Consider the following 6,211-nt stretch of genomic DNA (forward strand, 5'->3'; position numbering starts at 1 on the left):
GTAAATTTTATGGTACAAGTTTTACGTTTTCTTTAAAGGCGTTGCAAAGTGTATTTTAGGAAAGAGAATTACAACTGTTGGATTGGGAAAGTGCAGTTAGTCCACAAAACAAAGTCCAACTGAAGTTGAGCGCCAACCCCAACTAGTGATTGATGATGCTGCCCCAATATGCCTCCACCTAGAGCTAGATATGTCTGCATATTGTCGCTGGTAGGTGTTGTAAGGCTTTGGCCCCTTTCTGGTTGGCACCTTCCCCCCTAGCGATGTCAGAGTGAGAACACACCCTGGGGCCACCTAGATGGTTCTAAGCAGTCCCCCTACTCGTCTGTCATGACTTTGATGTTGATAGATGGGGAGGCAGTTCCATGTCGGTGGTCCCAGAGAGGTCATGGCCCTGGTCTTTCTTCGTGGGGCTCCAAACCTCTCCTTTACCCCACTCTTGCCACATCCATGGCCTGGGTGGGCACTGCTCCCTGCAGTCTTTCCTGGGATGATCTCTTCTCGCACACGAGGGCTGCCCCAAGTGGGGTCGGGTATGTTTATCTATCAATTGCTCCAGATAACTAAAACATGTCCTGCCTGGGGTAACAATAACTTAGAAGTTTCTTCACTCAAGGCAAAGACGTTTGGCATCTGCTGATGAAGTATAATGGGGACTCTGGCTTCCCAGGTCCCCTCTGCCTCCCTGGGATGGGAGAATGAATCTCCGTTTGTCCCTCTGGTTACTTTTCCCAGGGACCAGCAATCTAGGAGTTAATGATTCTTGTTCCCACCACCTGGTGAGAGTCACCTCTTCCCCACCAGGCTCTGGGCCAATCGTCACCTGCTCCTCCCTCTTCACCCAGCTGCCCGCTGGGTCTGGCCATCGCTCATTGCCCTTCCCCACTGGTACCTGAACACTCCAATGCAGCCTTGTCTTCCCTCTTGATTGTGAGAATGGCTTCGTTCTCCCTGCTGTGCCCCTCCGGCCAACTTCAGCTCCCCGAGCCCCAACCTGTGGTCCTCCCTACCAAGGTTCCCTGGCAGATGCTGGGGCTTCTTGCCCCATGCCCAGCTCCACTGCTCCTACCCAGTTCCACCACCTGTGTATCCCTGCCAGCACTCTGCCTCTCCCTGCTAGTGTCCTGCTTCTTCCTGCTCAGCTCTGCTGCCTGTCCCTCGCTAGCAGCATTCTCTGCTCCCTCCAGCCAGCTGGGTGTTTCCCCAGCTGCTTTTTGAGCAGCCCCTGCTGCTTTTTGGCCCTGCCCCTGGGGATCATCTATCTGCAGGCTCAGGCAGCTGTGGAACTGCAGAGCCTGCATCGGCACATTCTCCCAGCTGTCACTCATCCCAGTCCCTGCTGTTATTTCAGGGCTTGTCAGGCGGGATTCCAGGACATGTTGGGAGGGGGGCTTCTGTCTCCCCTCCCACACATATATATGTGCAACACCTTATAAAATGCAGGTCAAATGGTTAAGCTTAGAGAAACAGCCTAAAGCATATCTGCAGCTGGTCCATAGTTTATGCAAGTCTCTTGTTCTAGAAATCTTGCAATGATAGGCTTTCTTCTGAGTCCCAGTACTTTACTCCTGATGGAAATCCTTCCTCATAATTCTCACATATTTCTAGTTCCTATCCAGGAACAAAAATGGTGGGGAAGGATTGGAAAAGTGGGGACAGGAATAAATCCAACACTTCAATTTGATTGTTTTAGTGTTAGTTTGAGGCTCATTGTGGAATGTGGTTCTTTCTTTGGGTGGTGATGGGGCATAGAGCTCATGCAGCTTCTTTTTATCCAAGTCAAATTCAACCTCTATTGCTTCCTTCCCTTATAGAAGGATCAGTTTGGCCTAGAGGAAGACTTGCTTGCCTCCAGAGTAATATTGTTCCTTCCCTTGAAACTCAGGCAAGGCATTCTGTGGAGCTGCAGAAGGGGAAGCGAACTGAATGGGGAAGTGAAGGAGGACTTAAGATGAGACACTGGCTTCATAGAATCCCCACAGTAAATTAAAGTGGCCCCTGCATATATTAACTTTCTCTCATCCCTCATGGTGGTGAATGTTGTATGCAGTCAACAGCTGTAGGCCAATAACTGCCAGGAGCAGAGGAGCTCTGGGCTTGTGATCTCTCATGAACAGTGTGAGATCTGCAGGCCCTGTGGCCAGGTCCAGTTACCTGTTCCATAGAAAGCAAACTCCAGCCCCTTAATGAAATAGTCTGGAGGATAACACTACAAGGGGAACTAAACAGTTCTTCTTCTGAACCCTCCAATGAGTTTTTCATGGGACAGCAATTAAGGGGATGTAGGAAAAAAGCAGAAAATGCTAATACAAGCACCTCTATTATTGTTGTTGTTGTTATTATTATTAATAATAACAACAAACAACAATTGTTGTCATCTTGCATCCCAAGAGAACTCCCTTATACCTCCTGATGGTTATTAGCATAATAATTTGCATACGGTCCTTTTCTATCGTCCCAGAATTCTGTTCCAGCCTGAGGCATGCTGTCAGAGATACGGTTGCAATGCTTTGTGTTTTAATACATTTGTTTTAATTGAATTTATCATGCAGGCCACAAATGCTTGTGGGGGTTGAAGCTGAAGTACATGATTAAGAGTTAAGATGAAAACATGCTGTCTACCAGTGAGCTGCCAATCTAAAGTATGAACCCTAGATGACAAGAAATGATCCTCAGGTCAAAAGCTACCTAGAAAAGGTTTATTTATTTGGTCTTTATTTAGCTCTTCTTTTCTTTTGTGCCCAGCAGGGGGAAGAGCATTTGCAAACACAGTAGGGAAAAAGAAAGAATTCTAAAACTGCTGTAGGCTACTGAAAATGTTTCTGGCAGTTGGTTAGGAAATGCTGCCAAATTTTGAATCTAGGAAATATCCAGATACTTCCCAGTTACATTTTTGTTCAAAATGTTTATTAAAGGTGCAAAATACGTCTGGAGTTAAAGATGGTAATGATCACTGAAATTCATAACGTGCACACTTCAGTTGTCTTGTTTGGTAAAATATTTCACTTGTTTAGTAGCCTTTGAGGATCTGATGTAGACTAAAGATGAAATATCCTACCTCTGACTGTGGCCAATATCAGATGCTTCAGAAGAATGTGCAACAAAGCCTGCAAAATATACTTATGGGATAACTATCCCTTTCCCTAGAAGGAACATTTTTCTTTTCTAACACTGAATATATAGAGGCTGGATTCTGATCTGAAGTACAAGCTTTTAATAAGCTCCCATTCACTTCAGTGTGCTTTGGGTCAGGCCCTGAGTGAAGCAATTGACCTGCCCCAGTCATTTGGAAATGTCAGATGCAAAGACTGAAACTGGAAAGTGGCATATCTATGTTTATCCCATTCTGGATAGACTTTTGGAACACGATTCATAATTGTTGTCAGTGGCAAAGGTAAATGGATCTGGTGATTTATGTTAATCAAGAACATGACTGCTTTTCTATGTTGTGTGTATGTTCTATGTTCTATTTTTGTTCAGCTTGTTGCATTTAAAAAAGGTGGAAAGGTTAGTGAATTACTTGAGTAAAATAAATATCAACTCAACCCATCATCCAAATATGAACCAAATTTTTGTGAAGGTATGAGAGAGGCTGCTTGTTCATTTGTGTTAATTTAGTGCTCCTGAATTGCACACTAGAGGGTAAAGTAATTTGCTCTGCCATATACTGTATGGCTATCCTAGTAACTCTCTAGTTACTCTCTATGGCTATCCTAGTTACTATGGCTATTAGTTACTCTCTAATGTGCCACCTTGCCATGCCTTCTTCCTATCTTAATTTTGCAGCAATATAGAATTGTTGGGCTCATACAGACAAGCCCACACATGCCTCTTGCCCTGCAAATGTGTCTGGAGAAGAACAGGGGAATGAGCAGGGTGCTGGAGACTGGGGGGGTGGGGGAGCTGTCTCCCCTGGGTGGGTCTGGGACCTTGCAGGCAGGGTAGTCCATGTGCTGGGTGAGGCTCTGGCCTTTGGGGGGCAGGGTACCATTGGTGATGTGTAGGAGGTGCATGTGCACTCCCTGAGCATGGCGGTGCACCCCCTCAAAAAAAGTGTTGCCGACACTGTCGGTGGTGCCTGTAGGTGGTTGCCGCTTGCCACCCTCCCCCACCCCGCTGCCAGTGGTGTCTGCAGGCAGTCAGCAATTGCTGCTGGCCTCCGCTGTCACTGCTGGTGGTGTCTGTGGGTGCACGCCACTCACCACCACCCCTCCTCCTGCTGCCGACAGTGCCAGCAGCATCTGCGGGAGCTCCCTGCTTACCACCGGCACCACGCTCCCACCGCTGACAGCACTGCTGTGCCCTGCCAGTCACCAGGGGCATGCGGCATTCATGCAGGGGACCCACCCCTCCTAAGCAGCCCCCACGTTCACAGTCCCCCTACACCTACCCACACACTGACTCACCCCCCAACATCCCTCCACATGCACCCACATGCACCGCCCCCCCTTACCACCCTCTCCTGCAAACTCCACATCCCCTCATCACACACCCGCCATGTGATAAGGAAACCCAAAGCAAACATTAACACATACAGATATTTAGGATTTATTTTATTGTGATGCTTGAAACACTGATAGGCTTCCAAATTTCTTTAACATTGTCAATATAACAAAAACAAGTGCCCATCTGATCAATCCCCCTTTCTCTCTCTCTCTCTTGTTCTAATTGTGGAAGAATGTGGATTTTGGGGTATTTTAAAAAGTGAATTTGGGATGTTGCTTCAGCATTCTATCTGACACAAGGGACTAGTGGCCCCAGACACCAATTGCCTGGGCCCCAGAAGCTCCTGAGCTCAAGTACAAAGAACTTCAGAGCAGTACCATGCAACAAGGAGACGTCTATCATAATATAAAACTACATAGTGTGTGACATCTCATAAAGGAGGGAGGTACAAGAGGGGATAGAAGTCACCATCATTATCCTTTCCAGACAAATCTCAGGAATTTGGATGATAATTTCTTGGATAATATACATAATACATATCTTTAGAGAAAATGGTTGCAATTAACATAGTGGGTTTAATTCCCTTTTCTTTTACCTTTCCCTTTTCTGATTTTATAAATCAGAAATAGAACAGAAGTTATGCTGCTCTTCCTATTTTTAATTCCAAATTTGTCAAAATATAATTGGGGAGAGTTTTTGTGTTAATCGTCTAAACAGTTGAGACTGTCAAAGGTTGGAAGGAAAAAAAGTAGGTACAAAGATGGGAAGTAATTTGTTCAAGGTCACACAGCAGGTCAGTACAGAGTTGAATTTAGAACTCAGAGCTAGATCAGCTCTCTATTGCTACCTTGCACATTAGGGGCTTAATTTTCCTTGCATTGTCTTTAGTTATTAACATAACTAGAGCAGTGGTGGCCAACCTGTGGCTCCTGCGCCACATGCGGCTCTTCAGAAGTTAGTGTGCATCTTCTTGAATATTTGCACAAGCACACAGTGACCAGATTTGGTCACCATGTGCTCGTGCAAAGGTTCAAGGAGGTGCATATTAATTTCTGAAGAGCTGTATATGGTGCAGGAGCCACAGGTTGGCCACCCCGATCTAGAGCTTTTGACAACAGAAGAAATGATTGAAATATGAAGCTGATTAATTTTTCTACATTGAAAAAGAATTATGTTCTTGTTTTGCTCAAGATATTTCAGGATGTGTTGCAATTAATTCAGATAAGGGCTCAGTTTATTTTTGAGAGGTATTGATCTGTGATCAGGGAATTAGGATTCTCTAAATTATATTTTTGATTGTTTGAGAGTGTAGTAATTTTGTCTGTTAGTTTGTTTTAGTAACAGTTTTAAAGAAATATTTTGGGGGGTTTTGTGCGAATCAGTGACAAACTTGTGCCCTGAGAACAGAATGAAGTAAGTATCTTTTCCTACAGTTCCAGTATTATACTATCAATCTATGTATCCATTCATCCTAGGTACGTGCATGTACCCATTACCACAGTATCAGATTGCCTTGCAAACTACTTGCTACCCTCTAAGATGGTAAAACGTAAACAACAATATTTTTCCAAGTGGGGAACTGAGCCTCAGAGAAACAAAAGGCAAATTCCAAAGGCCTTTAATAGCTTAACAAATGTAGCCCCAGAAAATATGTCTACACTATGCACAATACAGCATAGAAAGTCCTGAGTTAAGTCTAATGAAGGTATTGAAACCAATATAGTTGTATTTCATAGATTTCATACACATTAGGGCTGGAAGGGAC

Source organism: Gavialis gangeticus, unplaced genomic scaffold, assembly GCF_001723915.1.
Source record: "Gavialis gangeticus isolate Ggan-Ray unplaced genomic scaffold, GavGan_comp1, whole genome shotgun sequence".
In the NCBI taxonomy this organism is placed as follows: Eukaryota; Metazoa; Chordata; order Crocodylia; family Gavialidae; genus Gavialis; species Gavialis gangeticus.